The sequence below is a fragment of the Agelaius tricolor genome, unplaced genomic scaffold (genome assembly GCF_023055355.1).
Source record: "Agelaius tricolor isolate 1412-34295 unplaced genomic scaffold, bAgeTri1.0.p SCAF_39, whole genome shotgun sequence".
NCBI classification, from domain to species: Eukaryota; Metazoa; Chordata; class Aves; order Passeriformes; family Icteridae; genus Agelaius; species Agelaius tricolor.
Window position 1 is genome coordinate 4,575,001 of NW_027269299.1, and position 25,855 is coordinate 4,600,855.

The window sequence follows — 25,855 nt, forward strand, 5'->3', positions numbered from 1 at the left end:
GGGGACCCCCCTGGCGGAAACCGATGGGGGGATGGCGCGCGATGACGACAGCGGCGGCCGCCGCTGGGGCACCGGCCACGGCAAGGTGGAGGGGAGTGGAGGGGGGGCGGGCGGTGCCCCGCAGCCAGGGTGATCCACGGGAAGGGCCTGGCGCGTGTCCAGAGTCACCGCCGTGCGCGTGCGCACGCACTTTAGTGCCTGGGCGGGCCACGCAGCGCGCACTCACCCGCGCGTGGCGCCTTGTCCAGCCGCGGAGCGTGCCCAGCCCCGCTTCACGCCCCAGCTCGACCAACCCAGCCCTTAGAGCCAATCCTTATCCCAAAGTTATGGATCTGGCTTGCCGACTTCCTTTACCTACATTGTTCCAACATGCCAGAGGCTGTTCACCTTGGAGACCTGCTGCGGATATGGGTAGGGCCCGGCGCGAGACTTACACCCTCTCCCCCGGATTTTCATGGGCCAGCGAGAGCTCACCCGATGCCGTCGGAACCACGACACTTTCCAAGGCGCGGGCTCCTCTCTCGGGGCAAACCCATTCCCGGGCGCCCGGGCCTTCACAAAGAAAAGAGAACTCTCCCCGGGGCTCCCGCCGGCTTCTCTGGGATCGGTTGCATCACTGCCTTGGGCGCCTCGCGGCACCCGTCCCTGCCACTCCGGATTCGGGGATCTGAACCCGACTCCCTTTCAATCGGCTGAGGGCAACAGAGGCCATCGCCCGCCCTTTCGGAATGGCACTCGCCTACCGCTTAGGACGGACTGACCCATGTTCAACTGCTGTTCACATGGAACCCTGCTCCACTTCGACCTTCCAACCTCTTGTTTGAATATTTGCTACTACCACCAAGATCTGCACCTGCGGCGGCTCCACCTGGGCCCGCACCCCAGGCTTCGAGGCGCACCGCAGCAGCCCTCCTACTCGTCGCGGCCTAGCCCCCGCGGGCATCACACTGCCGGTGACGGCTGGGTGTGGGCCTGACGCTCCAGTGCCATCCATTTTCAGGGCTAGTTGATTCAGCAGGTGAGTTGTTACACACTCCTTAGCGGATTCCCACTTCCATGGCCCCCGTCCTGATGTCTAGATCAACCAACACCTTTTCTGGGCTCTGATGAGCGTCGGCATCGGGCACCTTAACCCGGCGTTCGGTTCATCCCGCAGCGCCAGTTCTGCTTACCAAAAGTGGCCCACTGAGCACTCGCATTCCACGGCGCGGCTCCACACCAGCAAGCCGGCCCCCTTACCCATTGAAAGTTTGAGAATAGGTTGAGATTGTTTCAGCCCCAAGTCCTCTAATCATTCGCTTTACTGGCTAAAACTGTCCATTGCCGAGTGCCAGCTATCCTGAGGGAAACTTCAGAGGGAACCAGCTACTAGATGGTTCGATTAGTCTTTCGCCCCTAGACCCGGGTCGGACGACCGATTTGCACGTCAGGACCGCTATGGACCTCCACCAGAGTTTTCCTCTGGCTTCGCCCTGCGCAGGCATAGTTCACCATCTTTGGGGTCCTAGCACAGACGCTCACGCTCCATCTCCCTGGTTCCGCAAGGGGGAGGCGGGCAAGATGAGCTGGTGGTGCTCCCGGGGCTGCCAGGCGTGACACGCGCCCCGGGATCCCACCTCAGCCAGCGCGCGCCGGCCCTCACCTTCATTGCGCCACGGACTTTCGACGACAGCCCTTGACTCGCGCACGTGCTAGACTCCTTGGTCCGTGTTTCAAGACGGGTCGGGTGGGTAGCCAACATTGCCGCGGACCCCGGGCGACCAAGTGTGGCCCGTCAAGCCGGCCCAGCAGCGCCACGCAGTTGGGGTGCACTGAGGACAGTCCGCCCCGGTTGACAGCAGCGCTGGGGGTCCGCGGGCTCCGCCCCTGCACCCCTGCGTGAAACGCCGCGCTGCAGGGACGCCACACCCACCCCCCACCCCCCGAAGGGGGAGGGCGGGGGAAAAGCGATGCCCCCTACCATGGCGCCGCCAACGGGGGGGAAGGAGGGCGCGACGGCGGTCCTCTCCCCCGGCCCCTGGATTCAGCAAGACCTTCTGCCCGGGGGCTGTAACACCCACCGCCACTCGCGCGGCGCCGGGCGACCTGTCCACCAGAGGCCTTCCCAGCCGACCCGGAGCTGGTTGTGGCACACCGCCACGGAGGAAATGCACCCAGCCAGGGCTGGCCGCCGGCTGGGCGGTGGTCCCCGCACTGGCTCGCCCCCCTCGGCTCACCCCATGCACGGGATTCACCCGGGGGACGGAGGGGAGGTGGAGGCGAGGATCCGCCGAGCCCGCACCGGCCGACGGCAACTCGCCGGGTTGAATCCTCCGGGTGGACTGCGCGGGCCCCACCCGTTTACCTCTTAACAGTTTCACGCCCTCTTGAACTCTCTCTTCAAAGTTCTCTTCAACTTTCCCTTACGGTACTTGCTGGCTATTGGTCTCGTGCCGGTATTTAGGCTTAGATGGAATTTACCACCCGCTTTGGGCTGCATTCCCAAGCAACCCTACTCTGAGAAGCCCCGGACCTGGCGCGCCGGGAGGCTGCTACCGGCCTCACACCGTCCGCGGGCTGTGGCCTCGATCACAAGGACTTGGGTCCCCCAAGAGCGCTGCTGGGGAGGGGGGGTTCTGTACGCCACATGTCCCACGCCACACCGCAGGGTGGGGATTTGGCGCTGGGCTCTTCCCTCTTCGCTCGCCGTTACTGAGGGAATCCTCGTTAGTTTCTTTTCCTCCACTGACTAATATGCTTAAATTCAGCGGGTCGTCACGTCTGATCTGAGGTTGCACGCCCAAAGCTCGGCCGCGCCGCGCACCGGGGCACGTGCGACGATGGCCGCCGTGTCTCCCCCACCCACTACGCCGCCAGTCCCCCTTCCTCTCCGTGCTCCCAGAGGGAGCCAGAGAGAGAGAGCACGCGTGCGCAGGAGCGAGCCACGAGGAGACGGAGAGCCCCATCCCGGACACGAGAACCCAAAAGGGAGTGGGGCAGCAATGGTCCCACGCAGGAGGACCGGCTGGGCGGTGGCGCGCATGATGGCCTCGGCGGGGTGAGAGAGAGGAGCAACGGTGCCACTCGACGAGCCCTGAGACCGCGACAGAAGAGGAGGGGGCGGGCAAAGGGAGGACGGGGTCAGAACAACCATCCCTGGCGCTCTCACCATGCGCACGCACTAGGAAGCATGGCATGGTACCACTGCGGTTCCCACCCGCAGACAGCTGCCCGTGTGGGGGGATGCTGGGGGCGAGGCCGTGCCTCGCCTCCCCTTCTCGCCCTCCTCTCTCTTTCTCTCTTGGCCCTCGGCAGCGCCTTTCAACGCCGTCTCTTGCTCTCCCCAGGCTGCCGCGCCACCGCATCCCGGGCACGGTCCCGGCGAGGACGAGCTCCACCCCAGCGGCTCGCTCTGGGAGCGGGGAGCTACGGAGCACTCCCCAGGTCTGCATTTAGGGGGACGAAGGCCCTGCGTGGCAACGATGACGACTGCGACGACAACGACTGCGACGACGACGACGCCCGCCGGGCCGCAGTAAAGGGATCAAGGCCGCCTGGGAAACGCTTCCCTCACTGAACTCCTAACCGCCTTCCTTCCGGGCACCAGCGGGACGCCACTGCTGCCGCTGCCACTGCCACTGCCACCACCGCCGCCGCCGCCCGCTGCGAGCGACGGGCCTGAGAGGCGATCCCAGCCATGCCGCCGGTGTGGCCCCTGGATGGCGATTGATCGTCAAGCGACGCTCAGACAGGCGTAGCCCTGGGAGGAACCCGGGGCCGCAAGTGCGTTCGAAGTGTCGATGATCAATGTGTCCTGCAATTCACATTAATTCTCGCAGCTAGCTGCGTTCTTCATCGACACACGAGCCGAGTGATCCACCGCTAAGAGTTGTCTGCCTTTCAGGCACCGCTCACGCCGAGCGGCCCCTTTTTTTATTACTCTGGCGCCGAGGACGCGGGGGCGTGCACCTGGCTTTGACCGTACGAGCACACAGAAACAGAATGGGGAATAAAAACCAACCGGAGCAACCCACTCTCCAAAGGCCGGCCAAGAGGGGGGGAGCCCGCGCTCCTGACTGCCTCCCTCGCAAGGGGTGACACCGACCTCACAAACGCCGTCCTTCAGAGGCAGACCAGGCGCCCGGGCTTGGCCCGGCCTCCGCGCAGAGGGCCACGCGTCATGCGCTGGAATGCAGGAGGGCACGGCAGTCCGCCCGCTTCTCGCTTTCACGGGACGACACGCACAACACACACGGCACGCGGCTGGGGGCGCGCAGCCGTCGGCCCCCACACACGCCGGCTGTCCCTCGGCCCCCGACGCCGCAGGCCTCGCGGAGCGCTGCCGTGCCGCTGTGCGGCCGGCTTTTCTCTTTCCCCACTGCACAGCCTTCCCCCGGCTCGAGACGGCACGTGACGACAACGAGCCCCCGCCGGCGCACCTCCTGCGGGACGCTCCCCTGCCGGGCGGGTGAGCAACCGGTGGACGTGCTCCGCCGCCACCCCCTGGAGGCGGGTGTCACCGAGAGCCGAGCCAGCATCGCCGGCTCCCAAGGCCTGCTGGACGGCAGACCCCGCCGCCACCGGGGCCGCACTCCCAGGACCGCCACCGCCACGTTGCACCGCCGGGGCCCCTAGCCTCAGGCACGCAACCGGCGGAAGGCGTTTTGGCGCTGAGCCGGGGGGCAATGCCCGCTCTCCTCATTTGCACACGGACACCGGGTAGGGAGAAGCGCCCCCATGGCCACCCCGCACTCCTTTCTGCAGCCCACATGCGGCTGGGAAGGGCAATGGAGGACGCGACAAGCGGGGCCCGGGAGGGGACCGCTGCTGGGCGACGGCGGGTGCCTTCTGGCTGACTGTCCCCGCAGGGAGGGATGCCCGTCAAGCGGCGCCACCACCACTTGGCATGGGGTCGCCTGCGCTTGCGGGCCTCCGCCGCTGGAGAGCCCACTGAGCGCTCGCCCCCCACAAGCGGGCGGGCAGTCGAGCCAGGGGACGGCCGGCGGACGACAGTGCCGCCAGTGCTCGTTCGAGGAGAAAAGGCTGTCAAGGGGAGGAGAGGCAACGGACACGCCGGATGCGGCGCCACGCGCGCCAGAGACCATGGCAGCGGTCCGAGGAGAGAGAGAGCAGGCGGGCCCCGGCGGCCATGACCCCGTGGCCCAGGAAGGGCAGAGAGAGCGCACTCTCTGCCAGCGCCACCCGTTACGACGTGGCGAGCGGGTCGACCCCTGCGCCTGACCGCGCGCTGCAGCCTCTCTGTCAAGGCCAGGCCGCGGAGCGGGGGGGCAGGGCGCCCCTCCTTGGCGCAGCGCGGTTGACCCCTGCGGTGCGCGGCGGGACAACGACGGCGACGGAGGAGCGCGGCCGGTGGCGATGTGACAACCACTGCAGGGGATCAGTGGGAGCAGCTGCTCCCCACCCCTCAGTGGCACCCCGCTCGGCCACCGCCCAGCATGCCTGCCACCGCTGGTACCGGCACCGCCACCGCCTTGGCGGGCTGCACCGAGCAGCCTGAGTCTTTAAACCACCACTTGGCCCTGCCGGCCCCTTTCAGCAAACCCACAGCATTTGACGACGCTGAGGGAAAAAACTGGGGGGACCACGGAGGCATGAAGAGCTAGGTACCTGGCCCTAGGGCGAGGGAAATGACCTGCATGGCCCCGCCGGGTTGCCTCCCCCGCTGCCGCCCTTAGGTGAGCGTCCACCGGCGGGGGCGTGCCCGACATCTGCCGCCAGCACCGCCATGTGCTTCTCGGGACCCGGGGTTTCCCTCAGTAGCCCAGCGCTGCACGCCCAAGAGGACCGCCATGGCTTGGGCCGCCCCGCCGGCGCGGGGGACACGGGCCCGACCACCGAGCACACCTCAGGCACGCGCACATGCCACGAAGCGTGGCCCGGAACGCCCGGAGTTCTCGGCCCTTGGAGTTTCTCAGCTGCATGCAAGCGGGGGACCGCTCGGCCCGAGAGCAGGGAACTCTGCCGGCCGGCAAAGGTCCCACTCCCTGGTGTGGGAAGGGCTGGAAGAGCTGCCTCTTCCGAGCCCCGAAGCCCCCCCCCCCCCCACCCCCCCCCCCCCGCCCGGCTGCCTCGCCCTTTCCACCTTGGCTGCCAACGGGTGCCACGGCTGGACAGCTGTTGCTCGAGGGGCGAAGTAGCGATGGAAGGGACGGGGTCGCCTCCGGGAGGGGCCGTGCCAAGCACCCCTCCCTCATGGCACCCGGGCGGCTTTCTTGCGCGCACGCTGAGGAGAGCCGGGCTCGGGAGGACTCGGGCCATGCCATGGTGCCCGCACGCGGCACACTGGCGACTGGCGTTGGCGGCGCCGGCCGCGGCGGTTCGAGGCTCAGGGACCTGCGACTGCGCCCCCGCTCTCCGGCGGGGACAAACCGGCGGCAGACCAGCGCAAGGCCGTGGTGGGGGGGGGTGGTGTGGGGGACGGAGGGGCAAGCAGTCGCGATGGCGGTGAGCATGCCATGCTTCTAGGCCTGGCTGCGATGCATGGTGTAGCGCGGGGAGAGCCCCGCCGGCGCGCACGTTGGCAGGTGCGCATGGCGTGTGCGCGTGACACGCTTCACCGCGCCGTGCGGCTTTTCCCCCCTCTCCCAATTCCGACCCCCCGCACCCGGAGGTGCCGCCCGCCTCCGGTCTCTCTCTCTTTGGGGCTGCGGCGTTCGACGAAGGGCAAGGGCGTGTGGCCCCCAGTGCTGACCAGGGCCGGCGGCCAGGGGCCGAGCGTGCAAACGGAGCGGGTGTGCGAGTGACGCCTCGCACACGCAGCCGGACGGACGGCCCGGCATGACGCGGCAGGCGCCAAGCCCCACCGGTAATGATCCTTCCGCAGGTTCACCTACAGAAACCTTGTTACGACTTTTACTTCCTCTAGATAGTCGAGTTCGACCGTCTTCTCGACACTCCGGTGGGGCCGTGGCCGACCCCGCCGGGGCCAATCCGAGGACCTCACTAAACCATCCAATCTGTAGTAGCAACGGGCGGTCTGTACAAAGGGCAGGGACTTAATCAACGCAAGCTTATGACCCGCACTTACTGGGAATTCCTCGTTCACGGGGAAGAATTGCAATCCCTGATCCCCATCACCAATGGGCTTCAACGGGTTACCCGCGCCTGCCGGCGGAGGGTAGGCACAAGCTGAGCCAGTCAGTGTAGTGCGCGTGCGGCCCCGGACATCTAAGGGCATCACAGACCTGTTATTGCTCAATCTCAGGGGGCTGAACGCCACTTGTCCCTCTAAGAAGTTGGACGCCGACCACTCGGGGGTCACGTAACTAGTTAGCATGCCAGAGTCTCATTCCTTATCAGAATTAACCAGACAAATCGCTCCTCCAACTAAGAACGGCCATGCACCACCACCCACGGAATCGAGAAAGAGCTCTCAATCTGTCAATCCTGTCCGTGTCCGGGCTGGGTGAGGTTTCCCGTGTTGAGTCAAATTAAACCGCAGGCTCCACTCCGTCAATTCCTTTAAGCTTCAGCTTTGCAACCATACTCCCCCTGGAACCCAAAGACTTGGGTTTCCCGGGAGCTGCCCAGTGGGTCATGGGAATAACGCCGCCGGATCGCCAGTCGGCATTGTTTATGGTCAGAACTACGACGGTATCTGATCGTCTTCGAACCTCCAACTTTCATTCTTGATTAATGAAAACATTCTTGGCAAATGCTTTCGCTCTAGGCCGTCTTGCGCCGGTCCAAGAATTTCACCTCTAGCGGCACAATACCAATGCCCCCGGCCGTCCCTCTTAATCTTGGCCCCGTTTCCAAAAACCAACAAAATAGAACCGGAGTCCTATTCCATTATTCCTAGCTGCAGTATGCCGGCGGCCGGCCTGCTTTGAACACTCTAATTTTCTCAAAGTAAACGCTTCGGGCCCGCAGGACACTCAGTGAAGAGCATCGAGGGGGCGCCGAGAGGCAGGGGCTGGGACAGGCAGTGGCTCGCCTCGCAGCGGACCGCCAGCTCGATCCCAAGATCCAACTATGAGCTTTTTAACTGCAGCAACTTTAACATACGCTATTGGAGCTGGAATTACCGCGGCTGCTGGCACCAGACTTGCCCTCCAATGGATCCTCGCTCAAGGATTTAAAGTGCGCTCATTCCAATTACAGGGCCTCGAAAGAGTCCTGTATTGTTATTTTTCGTCACTACCTCCCTGGGTCGGGAGTGGGTAATTTGCATGCCTGCTGCCTTCCTTGGATGTGGTAGCCGTTTCTCAGGCTCCCTCTCCGGAATCGAACCCTGATTCCCCGTCACCCATGGTCACCATGGTAGGCACAGACAGTACCATCGAAAGTTGATAGGGCAGACATTCGAATGGGTCATCGCCGCTGCGGGGGCATGTGATCGGCTCAAGGTTATCTAGAGTCACCAAAGCTGCCGGGCGGGCCCAGGTTGGTTTTGGTCTGATAAATGCACGCATCCCCGGAGGTCGGCGCTCGTCGGCATGTATTAGCTCTAGAATTACCACAGTTATGCAAGGAGTGGGAGAGGAGCGACCAAAGGAACCATAACTGATTTAATGAGCCATTCGCAGTTTCACTGTACCTCCTGTGTGTACTTACACATGCATGGCTTAAGCTTTGAGACAAGCATATGCTACTGGCAGGATCAACCAGGTAGCCGCTGCCCACAGTGGCACCGCGAAGCATTGCGTGAGCGCCCAGACGGAGTGCCCGGACTCACCCGGCCTGCCAGCGAACTCGCCTCGCGCCAAACCCCGACCGCCCCAGGCTCCTTTTGCCGCTCCGACCCGCGGGAGCAGCATCGCGGACGAAGACATGGCAGCGGGCGGCAGCGTGGCTGTGATGGGCGCAGGCAGCAGGGACGGCGGCCAGCCGCATCGCGGCCCGGCGTCGCCTGGGATGGAGAATGGCGCCACGCGAGAGAGACGCCCCTAGGCGACGGCCAACCCCGGCGGCCGGCACTTCCCGCGACGCCACGGGCAAGGAGCTGGGACTGCTGCACAGCTTTTCGCCACTCGGATGGAGCACGAGGCTTCGTCTCTCTCTCTCTCGCGCGCGCACGCGCTTTTTTTCTCGGGGCCCGCGCCCCGGTCCGAGACTTAACCTCGCGCTCGAAATGACACGCGCGGCGCGCGGAACAGGGCTCGGCCGGGGCTGACCCGCCCCCCCACCAAAGCCAAGAAAAACCCACCCGCCGAAAGGTCGCGGGCGAGCAACTGGCCTCTGGCGAGGTTGGGCCAAGCGGGGTCCCACTCACAGGGAGCAAACCCCAACCCGGTGCGTCCGCCCTCCGGGCCGCGCGGAAAGCACCGGACGTGCTAGAGGAGGCAGCGATCTGAGAAGGCTGGCGCGGCCCGGACACCAAGGCCCTTTTCAGCCGGGGCGGCTCGCTCTGCAGCAGGTGGCGGAACGGCAAAGGAGTGCGCGGACCGGACTCTGTTTCACCCACGTCCGCGCCCCATTGCGTTCGGGCACTTTCGCCCTCTCTCTGTTTCTCTCTCACCTCTCTCTCCCTTCTCGTGGCTCAGCTCCAGCCACACGGCCGCCCGGCGCTGCTCGTGGCCGGCACCCACACGGGCGCTACCCAGACCGGTGCCGGCACCGGCACCTCACTTGGTTTTTTAAGGACACCTGAAGGCTCGCGGGGCCACGCGTCCATCACACAGCTCGGGACAGTAAAGACGCCCTTCCCCAGGCCAGCGGGAGGGGCGACACTTCGCCTGTGATGGGAAGCGAATTGGAAAGGAGACCGCCCTGCCTGAGCACCGGACCCCCCCTGCCGTGGCTTCCCTGTGACAGAGAAGCCTCAGAAGAAGAGCCGGCCTGATGGGGGGCCCTCTCCGACGCCACCCAAAAAGCCACATCGATCAGGTGCGGCTCTGGGAAGGAGCTGCACGAACGATGACCAGGGCCCCATGGCCACGGTCCTGGGACAACGGCAACGGCCACCCAGCCCACCTGCGGATCGGATTGCTCGCGGCAGCAGAGGAGTGCGGGGGGTGCCGCCGCCTGCCTGCGGCCAACAACGGCTCCCCTTTCGGCTAGGCAACAGCAGGACTGGACCAGCCCCCGCTGGGCCGGGAGGGGATTCGGTGGCCCTCCCCCGCCTTCCAGCCCAGGGAAACCGGGCGAGCATGCAAGAAAAAGTTCCACCAACCTGGCGCCATGGGCCACCGACTTTTGCCCGGCCTCACGGCGGTTGGCTTTCCCTTCCAGAAAAAAAAGCCGGGGGACAGCAGGATAAAAAAGGCACATGGAGGCGCGTTCGCAACAACCCGTGCTAGCCATGAGGGCCGCGGGGCTGGGGGCGGGGGGGGTGGCCGAGGTACGTGCCTCACTACCTCCCCACGACAGACCCACCGGCATCCCGCTCGCGCCTTCGTCGCAACGCTTCTCGGTACCGCGGCTTAGGGCTGCGAGAGAAAAATAAAAAGGCCCGCAGAGGCCTGGCGGGCACCCCCCCAACTCTACCCACCTCAACAAAAAGCAATGGACCCGGCCCGGCAAACCCAGCCCCGCCCGGCATAAGCGGCTCAGTCGATCCGGCCACGACCGAGGTAGGCGAGGCGCTGCCACCTCGCCCAGGACCAGTCCGGGGGGGCTTTCTGTCGGGTGCTGGGCCCGTAAAAAAAAAAAAAAACTGGGCCAAAAAATTCTGCCCGCCACAACGCGGGTCCCCGGCTTAAGGCCGAGGAAGGGCGACGGCTTCAACAACGTGGGCTGGGGACCACCGCCGCCGCCGAGGCAGACCCACGGGCCCAAAACAACAGCAAATGATTCTGGAGCAGAGGCATTGCTTGGAGAAAACTCTCCCCTGCTTTGTCTGGGCAATCCTTAACCAGTGTGTTACATGGCTCTTGCTGCCAATTTCTTGCTCAACACTGTGATAGATGAATCTGATTCGTGCTAACACTTGTAACTATATTTTAAATATTTTAGAAAATATTTGTTCAAAAGTAAGAGAGGAAAAGGATATGGAATTAGTGACACAAAACAGATGTTTTCAGATGTTCATGAGAAAACAGGATGCAGGATGTAGTTTGAGATAAGTAACACCCCAAAAGGCAATAGGCCTCAGGATAATTAAAGAATCGGCCGTGACATGGACAAAATTGGGATGATTCCGGGTATCTATGAAATAATAAGGCTTCTTTTTGGAATATAATGCTGGCTTCTATAACACAAGACTTGGGGTGCATGTGCAGCTTGTGGGGTTGTTCAAAGGACAGTGATGATGAGGAGAAGCCTTCGTGGGAAGCGACCACCAAAGCCAAAAGACCCCTTAGAAACAAGCAGAGCATGCACTGTGCAGTACAGTGACATAGATTTCAAGAATCAAAAATAGGAGGCGAATGACAGAAAATTATTGATGAATATGTATTAGCATCCAGTCTAGAAGTTGTGTTTGGATTCTTTATCTTTTGAATGGGAGGCAGGGTGAGAAAACCCCCCTGGATCCTGACTGGTTTTGCTTATGCTTTATCCAAACCACTGCCAAATTATTTTGTATTTGCTTGATTCTATTTGATTGCATGATTTCATATAAAATTGCTGCTCAATTAAAATTGCTGCTAAATTCTAATGTTGGTTTATTAAATTAGACATATAGGGACCTCATTCATAACAACAGCTCACCTCAGTCACCTACCCGTTGGGACTGTGCTTTCTACTGAGCCACTCCTGCCAGAAAAGCAGCTTTAAACACACCTCTAAGAAGGCACTGATCCAGATAAAGCACATCCATTCCCCTCTGCCCAGGGCCAGTCCCCTGTACATCTGGCAGCCTGCAAAATCTAACACCCCCTCAGGGTCCAACACATTGTTCCAGCCCAAAGCATAAAGGCAATTTGTTTCGTTAAAGCTGAAGTCATTCCTGCAGGTCCTCGGCCTTCCAAGGCCAACACTGCCATTCCAGAGGGAATCCTGTGACCCCGAGCATTTGATGGTGACCACACCAAAGCAAGAGGTGGCTCCTTCAGCAGGAGAATGGCACATGGCAATGCTGTGCCTTTGTGTCCCCAGCCCTCCCCCCATTCTTTCAGCAATGGCAGCTACACTTAGGCAGCTTCAGCAGAGCTTATTTGTGGTGGCTGAGTGCAGATCAGGACTCCCAGCCCACCTCTAACAGCAGCTTGCAATGACAACAGCACCTGCACACTGAGCTATTTTGCTGGAGGCAAGCCTGTCACAAGCACGCACCCTCTTCAAACTTCCCATCAAACAGAAAGGAGAAAAGCAGGAAAAGGCTACCTTTGGACCAGTCTTCCCCAGCTCTACACATGGGCCAATTCTGGGTAGAAAACTCCCGCCAGTGCTGGCCTTCTTCTTCATGGTGAGAAACTTCTCCCACAGGAACTTAGAGGGAAGCAGCTGAAAGGCAAAAATAAACCAGCTAGAGCCTCAGAGGTGGGGCTTGTTCAGAAAGGCTTTTCTTGAACAAGTGGCACTGGTGAACAATTTGTGATCATATTGTCCAGGACAGTCCTGGAAGCCCTGCAAGTTGCTTGCTGAAATACTCAGCACCAATAAATTAACAATACAGAGTGCAATACACATACTCCAACCACATGGCTCTGTCCCATCAGCTTCTCCGTGATTGCATGTGACATGGTTGGGGATTGCTGCTCTTTGGGCATTTCTTTCCTCTTTAGGTTCATTGGATTGAGGCAGTGACCTTTTCAAAGAATGGGGACGAGCTCTCAGAACTGCCCTGACTCCATCCCTGTACAGCACTGAGAACTCACAGCAAGGAGATATCACTGCTGGCTGAGTCCAAGAGAGGCAAGAAAGGAACGCTGTACCAAGAGTGAGGAGCACAGGAATGTGTCCAAGTTGTAGTTCTCTCTGTTAATTAGCATTTGTTTTCTCTCTCTGGGCTCACAGACCCCTGCAGAGAAGAAAACAGAGGGATCTCCTGGACAGAGCCTCAGCACTGGGGCATCTTCAGTCAAGTGAGCTCCAGACACCAAGGGACATTTGTGGCCCTGGCTCCAGGGAGCAGGAAAGAACTGTACAGCCCTCAAGTTTCCTACCAATCCAGAGCTTTCAAGAGAAGCCAACTCCTTTGGGAGAGATACCATCAACACGGGGTAAACCAAAATCAGGGGACAATTCCCAGCACAGGAAGATTTCCACCATCTTGCAGAACAAAGGTGTGATGGTGTTCACAGGGGTCTTACGATGAGGGAAGAGACGAGGATCTGACTCCATGGTTCAGCAGGCTTGATTTATTATTTTGTGATATATAATAGATTAAAACTACACTAAAAGAATAGAAGAAAGGATTTCATCAGAAGGCTAGCTAAGAATAGAAGAGGAAGGAATGATAACAAAGGCTTCTGGCCTGGACTCTGTCTGAGCCAGCTGGGCTGTGATTGGCCATTAATTACAAACATCCAACATGGGCCAATCAAAGATCCACCTGTTGCATTCCACAGCAGCTGATAATCATTGTTTACATTTTGTTCCTGAGGCTTCTCAGCTTCTCAGGAGGAAAAATCCTAAGGAAAGGATTTTTCATAAAAGATATCTGGGACACAAAGGTGCTGAGACATTTTCTTCTGGGCGTGCTGCAGCAGATAACTTGCTTTGCTGTACACTGTGTCTGCAGGGCTGGATCTGTGCCCACACAGGAGCTGGGAGAGAACAGCTGCTTTGGAAGCTCTTCCAGCTGGGACCAGCCCTGTCTCACAGGGCTTTGGGCAGAGTTTGAGCTTCCCCCCCAACATGCTCAGGTGCCCAAGGGCAGCTTGGTCTTGACACCAGCAGGGGGCTATTTACAAATCACACACGGGACAGAACTGCTGTGGAACTGCCTTGAGCTGTTTTATTTTCCAGCATCACTCTCATTACATGGTTATGACAATGGGAAGATGCCAGCAGCTCACATCCCAGGCAGCAGACCAAGAACTTAAGGTTACAACTTCCTTTATAAGTTTCTTGACCAATCACACAAAGCAAAAGCACATTGACAGTAGTTCCATCCAACCACTATAAGCACACGTACCTTTGGTTAAAACAATGCTTGCTTATTTTGAATACAATACCTGCTTGTAAGCCTTAAAGCACAATGCACAGAGCTCCATTATTAAGCCTTAACCCTCCTAATATCTTGCTAGATAAACTTTTCTGTAGCTTAGAGAGTTATTCTAGACAAGCCTTAATACACAGACCATTGTTCTATTTGTCCTTGCTTTTCTACTTTTTAAATAATTTTTCTGCTGACCTATCTCATGGCAGCTGCTTAGCTCTAATCACAGTTCTACTGTATCTGAGGCTTGCCTTTTGCAGCTTTCCCAAAACCCTCTAATTTTGTAGAATCCTACAATTCCCCCTCTCTTTTCACCTAAAAAGAAACCTTCATAATTGTGTAGTTTATTACTTGTGTTTCGTAGCCTTACTATAATATTTCTGCTTATTACCTACTTAAAGCATTTTCTTGCTTGCACTAAAGCAGGGGCAGGGAGAGCAGGGACATCAGGGCAGTTTGCAGCCTTAACACAGCCCAGTGGGTACTTACAGTGAAAGATGTCAGTCTTTCCCTGGACAAAAGACGAGGTGTCCAGGTCTTCTTTGGGAATCCAGAAGCCATTTTGAAGGCAGGATCTCCCAGATGAGTGACAATGCCTCAACAAAACTGGAAGAAGCAACAATGGAACTCTGAAAATCCAGAACCCAATTCATGGCACATTCAAGGCATATACTGGTGCTAAAAATTTTCTATGATTTGAAAGTAGCTAAGTGCTTCTTTGGTCTAAGTAGCTAGTATGTTAGGCCTCTAGTTGGACTTTATTTGAACTATAGGGCTGCCTTGTGCAATTCAAAGATGGATCATACTGAAACCTGGAGCTAAAAATCTGAACATTAAGAATTGTTAGAACAGACAAAGCTGCAGCCTAAATATTACTTTAAAATAGCTAGAGTGGATATCCTCTTCTTTTGGCTAAAGCACCCCTGCTCTCTCAGCGGCTCCTCACAGGACTTGGGAGAGACTGGAATGTTATGGCTAATGGCTTAAAAATTGTTAGAAAGGACTTTCTGCCCATTGGGACAAAACTGTATAAAGAGGCTGCGACCACCCAAGCCCACCCTTCCCTGAAAATGCCTCTGGACTGGAACTTGGCACTGGGAGTTAAGCTGCCGAAGGGAACTTGAGACAAGACAAAGGTGACACTATTGTCCCATTAGCTCAGGGCTGGGGAGAAGTAAACAAGGCTGCAGAGAAAAACCTATCCACAACAAAGCCAAACCCAGCAGCTGTCCTGAAAATCAGCTCTGTCTGGCTTCAAGGTGGGCAAGTCATAGCCACAGACTCGTCTGCTGAGGCCAGGTTTGCACACAAACCTCCCATCAAAGACCTCCACAGTGCCCCCAGACCCATTCCTGAGGCCTTGCACCAGACAACTGCAGGGCACGCAAAGTAACACAACAGATCTGAAAATCCAGAAGCCAATTGATGGCAGACTCAAAGGACAGACAGATGCTAAAGATTTTCTATTATTTGAAAGTAGCAATAGACAGAGTCCAACTTGCCCCACCCCAGGGAGGCACCTGGGAGGTCCCACCTTGCCCAAATCTGCATGAATCCATTGGAATCTTATGTTTTGTGAGACCTCACCACAGAGAAGACCAGAAGAGGATTTTATGGTATGCCAATGGGATCCATGGAATGGTGATGTTTTTCACTTCATCTGTCTCTGTCACTCTCCTTCTTCCCCTTCTTCCCAACCCCCCATCCCCCCCCACCACCCCCCCGCTTCTTTTTCTTTTCCTTTCTCTCTCTCTTCCTCACATTTACTGTTACATAAAATCCAGACTATTGATTTTGGCATATGGTCTCGTTTGCACCTCAATTCACAGCCCTCTCTATAATAATTGTAATAACCAGATGATAACAACACACTGAGACTTCATGAAACTTGAACAGACCTCATTCACCTTTCAGCAGTTTAAGCAACCACTAGATGGGAAAAAAAAGTATAGACCAGTACATTTAGAAAATGTTGCATTCCTTCAGTGCAAAAAAAAAAAAAAAAGCACAATCAGTAGAGCATATATTGTTCATCCATTCAGCTGTGCATTGTGGTGGTGTTCACAGGGGTCTTAGGATGAGGGAAGAGATGAGGATCTGACTCTTGATTTCTTATTTTATGATATATATTCTATTAAAATTATACTAAAAGAATAGAAGAAAGGATTTCATCAGAAGGCTAGCTAAGAATAGAAAAAGAAAGAATGAATAACAAAAGCTTGTGTCTCAGACAGAGAGTCCAAGCCAGCTGACTGTGAGTGGCCATTAATTAGAAACAACTCTAGGAGACCAATCACAGATGCACCTGTTGCATTCCAGAGCAGCAGATAACCATTGTTTACATTTTGTTCCTGAGGTCTCTCAGCTTCTCAGGAGAAAAAACCCAAAGGATTTTTCATAAAACATGTCTGTGGCAGTGCAGACCACTGAACTGCTGCACCAGAAGACGGGCATTATCCCATTATCCTGTATTTCCCTTTGGCATTCTCTCTCAGAGCGCAGATGAGACAAAACCAAAAAGTTCAACTTGAGTCAATCTTGACCTTCAAAGGAAATTCAGGAACTTTCTGCAGAGGCCAATGCTCTGCACGCTGATGAACTCCTTGCAGAGGCCAATGCTCTGCACGCTCAGGAACTTTGCAGAGGCCAATGCTCCGCGAACAATTCCCCTGGCGAATGGCCCAGTGAAGCCGCCTGCAGGAGCCCAGGCTGCGCACAAGCAGCCAGGGCCGCGTTCTCAGGCAACTGAGGCCGCGCCGCTGTCACAGACGCCGCCGCCTTCGTGGTTTCCAGGCAGCCGCGGAACCCGGCAGCCGCCGCCCTTTCCCGGATCCTGCCCCTCCCGGCCCCGCACGCCCCCCAAGATGCTGCCGGGGCTCGGGGGCTTCGTCTGCCTGGGCTGGGGCTCGGCCTCCCCTGCGGGACAAGGTGAGGGGGGGTCCCCGGGGGTCGTGTCCCCCCGGGAGTGTGTGTGAGTCCCCCATGTCCCCCCCAAGCCGGGGTCACCCCCTTTTCTCTGCCCAGAGCTCCTGAGCCAGCTCCTGCTGCCCCCTGGAGGGGCTTTGGGGAGCCCCCCGGGGACCCCCTTGAATGCCCATTCCTGGGCACTGGGACCCTTCGCATCTCCTTCCCCAGCTGCAGGACCCCCTGCACCTCCTTATCCTGCCCCGACACCCCCTGCACCCCCTTTCCCGGGTATCCTCCTCTCTCAGCCCCTGGAACCCCCGTTTCCATGAGCCCGGGGACCCCCCGACCCCATTCTCGGCCTGCCCGGGGCACCTCAGCCCCAGGCCTTCCTTTGCCCGGCGAGCGGTGACGTCACTGCAGACTCGGGCCGCCATTGGCGAGCAGCAAAGAGCGGCGCCAATGGCGGGGCCGGAGGCGGCTCAGGGGCCGTGAAGAGCCTTGAGCTGTGAGGGGCCATGAGGGGCCATGAAGGGCCGTGAGGTGTCACTCTTGCGCCCAGAATGACACAGGAACAGGCAGGAGGCAGTATTGCAGAAAGACTAAAAGAAGGTTTAATTCAAGAGAACCGTGCGGTTTTTATAGAGTCATACGATATATTCTGTTTGATTGGCTCGTTAACAAAAACACATTCTTTAGAGACCGTCCTTGAGAAGAAGAGAAAGATGAAGCAGAAGAACACCACCTGCAGATTGTTTGTATTTAAGTTCTCACATTCTTACAACTTGCTAATAATTCTCACAAGCTGCTGTGAGAAACACTTGCTGTTTCTCTCTGTCCCATGGCATCCACAGTGAGGGGCTGTGAGGGGTCTTGGGCAACTGTGAGGGAGCCATGAGGGGCCTGTGAGGGACCATGGGGAACTGTGTGGTGTTATCTTTTTATACTAAAAACTACGTGTACACTATTGACAATAACTTCTCAATACTTATCACCTATGTTAGACAGTGAGGTTTTACTCTAATCCAAAAATGCCAACATCACTTAAAAGAGGGAGGGAGGGATGGAGGAAGGAAGGAAGGAAGGAAGGAAGGAAGGAAGGAAGGAAGGAAGGAAGGAAGGAAGGAAGGAAGGAAGGAAGGAAGGAAGGAAGGAAGGAAGGAAGGGTGATAAATGAATTCACTGGATTCAAGGATCATACAATTATATAATTATTTTTATTATTATTATGCAAGCAAGAATAAGCAAAGTTCAGCGCTGGGCGGCCGGGAGTCTCCGCTCCTCTAGGCTCGCACCGTTCCTATCCCCAAAGTCCACCTTTTATTGCCTTTTTCTCCCGGGTCCAGGGATGACGTGGTCTGTCTTTTGCGCTTGCTCGTTCAGTTGCTAGGGGGTCTTTTTCTGCCTTCTGGTGGTCGTGGGATGAAGGCTCCAAGTCTTCCTCTTTGAACCGCTGAGTGAACTTTTCCTTCTAAGGCATACCTATACAGTGGAATTTTCAGAACACTATACGATTCCTGCAGGCCTAAGAAATTCTTGTGAGTTTAGGGATTGTTGTTACAGCTCTCCTCTGTGACCTCTTAGGTGAACTTTTCTTTACCATGGAATTCCCAAAGCACTATACGATTCCTGCAAGCCAAGCAACCATATGTGGCTATACATTTAAGATTCAAGCGGTTTTAGCTATTTAGTTATTGCTTTGATATTGTATAATTTTTTAGCTATTGATTTAATTAATGAACAAACGTATTGCTACTTATTACACTCATCACCACCTTTACCGCGCATGCTCCACCACTCGTTTTGGTTGTCGCACAAGTCTTTGGGGGTCGTTGTTTGATGAAGGCCTCTCTTCTTCCTCGATGTCTTTAATTCACCTTTGGGTTACACATGCGCACCCAGCCAGTACAATGTAATCCAAAACTAACATATTAACTACATTTAAATATCAAAGTAATAAATCTCTTATAGCTGGCAGTTTTCTGGGGCCCAACCAGATTTTCCCCTCTTTCTGTTAATTTTTAGTAACTGTTATCTCTTACTTTTTCCTCCTGTCATGGAACATCTGCAGGGAGGGGGCGGTGGAACCCCTCCACTCCCTTTTTTCTTGGCATTACAACTTTTAACTGTTTTATTATTCTTTCCAAATATTAATTACTGCATCAATATTGATTACTGTTTCAATTTTGTCAGCACAAATCATACCTATTTACCACAGCTCTGTTCCTCTCTCTTGCAGCCCTTGAAAGCCTGACGGAGGACATGAGCAGTGCTGTGTCAGAGCTGGCATTTCAAACACTGCATGTCCTCCGAGCAACAGCCAGTGGGCGATATTCCATCTTCCAGAGGCTGCACGATCAGCTGCGCAGGGCATGGATGACTCGGCCTCGTTTGTCCCGGCTCGGCTGGCTGCACTGCTGGAGCTCTGAGGAGAGCTCATCTGGGAGGCTCTCTTTGCTGGGGCAACCTGAGCCAGTGGGGATTTTTAGTTTTCTGTAAGATTTTTCTTTTCTTCCATTCTATTCTTTATTCTATGTAAATATAGACTATGTTATAATACACAGAATCTCAGGAGATTTCTTTGCTGCCCAGGGTCCACAGGGCATAGGGGAGGAGGGGGAAAAGGGTGCTTGTGCTCAGCCAGCTGCCCCGGCGTGCAGTGTGCAAGGGGAAGATGGCCAGAAGCCCCTATGCCTTTGGTGGTTCTGCTGAAGCCTTTGTGCTGCGCACAGAGTGGCTGGGCAGGGGCCGGAGCTGCGGGGATCCCTGCCAGAGCGGTGCCTGGAGATGGCCACAAGCCCTGTGCCAGGCAGGAAGCGCCATCCGTGTCCTCCTGCCTGTGTGCTGCTGGCTGCCTTGCTGAGGGCTCCCAGGTGCCTCTGGATGGGGCTGCTCTGGAGCTGCTGTGGGGCTGCGATGCTGCTGCCGGGCAGCTTGGCCGGGCTGGGGCAGGGCCTGAGGGGCTGGGGCGCTGGCAAGCCCTGAGCAATGGGCTGTCAGAGGCCACAAGCAGCCCCCTGGCAGCCGCCTTCCTCCTGCCAGAGCTGACTGGCAAGATGGATCCCGAGCACTCTGGAACTAAGAGCATCAGTGTTGTTGGAAACCCAAATGCAGGGAAATCTCAGACCTTTGGTCTTGTCTGCAAAGCTTAGAATTAAACACAGCATTTGAGCTGAGACCTTGGAAAGGGCTTCCAAACTCAGGTGCTAGAAGCGAGAATGCGGATTTCTAGTTTATAGCAGAGACACGGGGAGGAAAGTTGAAGTGGAGGAAAGTTTCGAGTTTTAGAGTTCAAGATCTAGAAAAAATCAAAGTAGTTCCAATGGTAAACAAGAAGTTTAGGATGCAGTGCTGTAGGTTTGTTGCATCATGGCATGATTGGCTAAGGAAGCTTCCACTGTAGCATGATGTGGGAACCCAGGAAATTCTTGGGCTGCCCTGCAGGACTCGAGACCCTGTCAGAGGGCTCAGAGACCTTGGCATAGAGCCCAAGACCCCTGTGCCTTTGATTTAGCCCTTGGAAAAAACAATTCCCAACCTTGTATGAAGAATGGCAAGCCACAAAATGATAGTGAATTTAGCACAGAGTGGAAAACTAGATTTGGGGGGTTTTTAGAATGGGGCTTCAGGGGGCAAGATGGAGGAATCTGGGCATGTCCAGCCTTTCTCCTTCTTCTTCTTCTTGGCCTCCATCTTCTGCTGTGATGTTGGCACTTTTCAATTGGTTTAGAGTAGAAGCTCACTGTCTAACGTAGATGATAGGTATTGGAAAGTCATTGTAAATATTGTACAGGGAGTTGTTTTTAGTAGAAGAAGATAATACCGCCCCGGGGGAGGCAGAGTGCCTTAGACTGTCTTGCTGAGCGGACCTCGGCAGGACAGGAGAAAGAATTTTATAGATAAGATACAATGAACAACCTTGAGACCGAGAAATGAAGAGCTCTGACTCCTTCTTCCACCGCCGGGCTGGGAAAAGAGACTTTCTAACTTATCTCGGGGTCACTCTGAGCAGCTAGAGACCCCGAGAGCATGAGTCCCTAAGAGGAAATCTTGAAGGATTGGGTCCAAAACAGAAATATCCTTGTTGGCCGTGTCTTCTTGGCCAAGAAGTCCTTCAAAGCTCTTGGAACTACAAGTCTTGCGGCCCCGTGAGCCGTGCGCTGGAGATGGGAGCCAAACTCACCCTTCCTGTCTCTGTAGAAGAGAAGAAAAAGCAATGGCATCATCTAAACAAATCAGAGGTCTGCTCTCCAGCTCCTTCCAAACTCCTTCAAGTCGCCCAAAGTGTGATTTAGCTACAAATAGGTGAGAGGGACTCTTAGGGCTGTCTGTTTGACTCCAGAGTGGCTGCTTTAGAATCTTTCCCATAACCCTGTGTAGTTATGTGCCAGCAATGGATCATGTGAAGAAACTTTCCCAACTGACTTGCATGGAGGCTTGTTTGAAGGGTGTTTGAAGAGAAAGGCTCCCAGCAGAGGTCTGGGCTTTGGCCTAGCTGTGTCCCCTGCTGATTGTGACGTGTGCCATCAGCAGCAGGGCTTTCTGGGCTAAAAAAAACATCAAGTCGCTTGGACTTGCTCTTTTTGGCCTATAAAAGCTGGAGCCACTTTTGGGGCAAATTTGGAGACCTCATCTACGGGTGAATGGAGCAGCTAGGATTTTCCCAGTGGCTGGGAATGGTTCGCCAGGTGCCTGGTGTAAAAGGGGGCTGCCCAGCAACTGTGCATCTGCAAGATAATGAACAATTGTCTTGGTTTGAAGAGAGAGGTGTCTGCTAAGGAAGGCAGAAGCCTTCTCTGAAAGGCAAAATGTAAATCCCCAGCCCTCAAAGGATTCTAATTTAGAAATTCAAATGCTCTCAGGGAAAGATATGGGGATAGGACTGAGAGCCTGCAGAGCTGGGTGGCGTTTGCTGATGCTCTGAGCCCTTCCTAAAGATCCTGTGGGGCTGCCTTAGACACCTGGGGCCAGGCATTCCTTCCAAGTTGGGCCACTTTGGCTGGGCTGGGGGCGGCCCCAGGGCAGGCGGCAGTGTGTGCAAGGGCCCTGGGGGGCACGCTGCAGCACGGTCACCGTGCCATGGAACGGAACCCGGTGTCCAAGGCCCCTTTGTGACACCTGGGAAATAGAAGCTTGCCCGGGAGCTGGGAGCATGCAACGGGGCACAACGGGACAGAGTGGTGCCGTGAGGAGCCCCCACACAGCACGCTCATTCCCGTCTGAGCCCGAGCTTTTCCGCAGCCTTGTTCCTGCAGCTGAGCTCGAGGCCAGAGCACAGGACTCGGTGAGCCGTGGCCTTGCGAGGCTTCTATTCTGCAGCTGCCCTCAAGGGCAGAGTGTGGGACTTGGTGCCCCGGAGCTTTCCTAGGGCACCTCTCCCACAAGTAGCTCCAGTCAGAGACATGGAGCAGAGACCCCCGAGAGTGCCCAAGATGGCCTGGCTGGAGGAGGAAGAGGAGGAAGAAGACCCTGGAGCTGCCCCAGCACACGAGACTGAGGAGGTGGTGCCTTTCCATCCACCCCAGGAGGGTGAGTGGCAGAGCTGGGCTGCAGGGCTGGAGCCTGCAGCCAACTTGGCCCCATGCCATGCCATGCCATGCATCCCATCCCATCCCATCCCATCCCATGCACTCCCCTGGGGAAAGGCCCACGGACAGGACGGAAGAGGGCCCGGGCAGACACCCCGCAGTGGCCGTGCTCCATCCCCTGGGGCATCCCGGGGCTCTCCCAGCCGGGGGGCGCAGGGCTGGGCTGTGTTCTCCGGCCTCTCCCGCAGCCCCTCAGCTCTGGCTGCGCTCGCTCTTTGCCAGATGGAGCCCTGGAGCGCACACAGGAGCAGGAATCCAGCCGTGGCCGCTTCCGCAGCACAGCCCAGGTACCCGCAGCCACCCCCAGCTGGGCTGGGCCTGCTGTCCCTGCTCAGCCCAGCACCGTGTGTGCAGTACTCCATGCAACATCCCCGGCTTCCTGCCCTTCTCCTACAGTTCATCTGCAAATTCATCAAGAGATTGCAGGAGGAAGAGACCATCGCCATGGGCACTGGGCTCAGAGCATACTCGCCCATGTTCAAAACAAAGACCAGCGCTGCCCTCCTGTGTTATCTTGTAGAGGAAGGTTTTTACTATCCAAACCAAGTAAGCAGTCTGTGGGCAGGGTTTGATCCTCCCAGGAATTTCTTGGCCTCCCAAGCCACGACTGCTTGTCCCTGTGAGCCTTTGAGGCCACATAGCAGTGCGCGGGGAAGGGAAGCACTTCTCTGGGCAAGATGGGAACATTGCTCCCTCAGGCAGCTTCCCAAGTCTCCCTGTGCCTTCTCCAGGTGCCCGCCATGGTGAGGTTCATCCACCAGTGGCTCGTGGCCAATGACTGTGCTGAGCCCAGGCTGGACGAGGCCCTGCTGGACCTCACGGAAGCACAGCCAGATGACGCAGTCCTGACGCTCCTGCGTGTGGCCCCGTCCTGTGACAGGTATGGGGCCCACCTGCCCAGAGGGCTCAGGCCTCCCCATCCCATCACCCTGTACAGCCTGCTGCAGGTGTCTGAGCAACAGAGACTTCCAGGGCCCTCTGGCTGCTGCCTTTCCCAGCCCTGGCACGTCGGCCCCTAAGCCTGCTGCCATGCTCCCTCCCTGCCCCTCAGGGCTCTGTCCCCACAGGCCTGGGCTGCCTGGCTGCTGCTGGCCAGGGCCAGTGGGCAGAGGCAGAACTGGCAGCCAGCTCAGCTCCCCCCGGTGCTGTGTCTGAGACCCCACCTGAGACAGAGCTCTGACCCCGCAGAGCTGCCATGGCCATGTGGAAGACCATCATGGGCTCAGCCAGGACTGCGGAGCTGGCACAGCTGACCCTCCTCGATGTGCTGGGGAGCTGGCCAGAGCACAGCATGTGCACCTCTGATGGGGACCAAACGGGTGTCTTTGGCCTGGCTGTGAGTTTCTGCAAGTGGCCTTTGCTGGCCCCAAGGCCGCCTCTCCAGAGCTCTCCATCCTCCTTCCCCCACTGCATCTGCCTGCCTCAGGCGCTGGCCTGAAACCTGGCCCAGGGGCAGCTTCAGGCCCAGCAGGCCCCGTGCTCCCCCTGCCTCTCTCCGGGCCTCTCCCTGCCACGCTCGGGCCCTGCCACACGGACGCCTGGGCACTGAGCGCTGTCCTGGGGGGCTTTGCAGGCAACCGTGGTGATGTGGAAGATCCTGCATGTGCCCTGTCTGCCATGGATATTGAAGGTGTATTTCCCCCGCCTATTTGTGCATCTGCTCTTCCAAGTGTTCTCCAGCACAGAAGAGATGCCAGAGGAGGTCGATGCCTTCTGGAAGGGATGCCAGCAAGAGCACGGCCTTGCCATCAGCCCCAACAGGTGCTCCATCCCACTCCTCCTGTCCCTGCCACGTGGCCTGCCAAGGAGCCAGTGCTGCCAGCGTGACCTGGCCTTTGCTGTGCACACAGGTTTGCAGTGCAGACCCTGAAGTGCCTGCTCTGCCTTCTCCGCTGTGAGGATGTGGTGGTGGCAATGGAACGCAGGTGTGGCTGGGACACGCTGCTCTCTCTTGACACCCACCACTTTGCCGTGGCTCTGCTGGCCAGGTAAGAGCCCCTTCTCCCCACTGCCTCTGACATTTGTGCTCTGTGCCCAGCTGTCCCCCAACACTGCCCATGATCATGGGCCAGAGGGCCTTGTCACTGAAGGACGGCCAAGCAGACTAGAAAAGGCTGGCAGAGGAGGGTGCCCATGAGCAACCCACTCCCAAATGGCCCACGTCCCCTTGCTGGAAGGGTGGTGGGGAAAGATGAGAACTCTGAGAGTCACTCCTGGGAGAGATTTGCCCCACTGGCTCAGGGTCTTGTTTCTTTTTTCCACTCTTTAGAGAAATTTGCCAGTCAGCCGTACACTTCTGTTCCGGGATTGCATTCTACCTGCTCGCCCTGCGCGACCAAGAGATCCCATCCTGGGATTTCCCTGCCCTGGCGTTCCTTGTGGAGGTGAGCCTCAAGGCCAGCACTTCCTCCCAGCTCTCTGCCCTCTCGTAGGCACAGCTGCCAGGACGGTGCCCGTGCCCTGTGCTGCTGCCTGGGCCCAGCCCTGTGCGGTTCCGGGCTCCTGCCGGCTGGCTCCCTGTCAATGCCCGGTGCCTTTCAGGTCCTCGAGTGCCTGGACTTGAGGGAATGCAGTGACAGTGTTCTGGAGATCATGGCACGGAACCTGCAGAGTGAGCACAGGGCCAGGCGTTACATGGCACTCAGAGGCCTGGTAGTGCTGGGCAAGAATCCCTTGATGGTGAGAAGGGGGCAGTGGCTGAAGCCGTGCAGGCAGCATGGGGCTGGGCAAGGCAGTCACTTGGCCTTGCCTGGGCTTGGGGCGCTGGGGCAGCTGCTCCCAGCTCTCCTGCCTCCCACTTCAGCTGCCCCAGTGCTTTGGGACAGGCCTTTGGCCTCTGGGCCCTGCGGCAGCAGGCTGGCCTTTCACAAACTTGTGTTCTGCACAGGCTGAAAAAATGGGGAGCCTGACTGAAAGTCTTGTGGAGCTCCTGCAGGAAAATGATAGCCACATGATCAGGATGACCATTCTTCTACTGCGATATTTGCTCCTGGATAATGGTGCCCCAATAGCCACCCCCATTGCCCTGCAGCTGGCTGAGGCGCTCCTGCCACTCTTTGACCACGTAAGGCTCTGTGCCCACAGCCTCGGCCACCGGCTGCTGCCCGGACACTTGGTGCCCTGTGCAGATGCAGGCCTGTGCCCTGGGGGGCCTGAAGCAGCTGATGCTGAGGTCTTTTGCACTTCCTTTCATACAGGATGATATCCAGGTGCAGCTGAGCTCCATGTGTGTCTTTCAAGAGATGCTGGACTTACTAACAGAAGATGGAAGAAAGGCCCTGAAGTCCCATGTGCGCCAGAGCCTGGTGCCACTCTACTTCCACTGCCATGATGAGAATCAGATTGTTGCTGAGGTGAGGACTTGTGGCCGGCTGCT

General features: G+C 57.2%; 1 non-coding gene and 1 pseudogene across 1 annotated transcript; both read right to left on the bottom strand.

Moving 5' to 3' along the window:
* LOC139603536 (28S ribosomal RNA) overlaps positions 1 to 2,774 on the bottom strand; it is a 4,759-nt pseudogene extending 1,985 nt beyond the window's left edge.
* A 943-nt stretch (positions 2,775 to 3,717) lies between these two features.
* LOC139603522 (5.8S ribosomal RNA) lies at positions 3,718 to 3,870 on the bottom strand. Its single transcript, XR_011683702.1, has one exon. It is a non-coding gene; the product is annotated as a 5.8S ribosomal RNA (ribosomal RNA).
* Between the last annotated feature and the right edge of the window lie 21,985 nt (positions 3,871 to 25,855).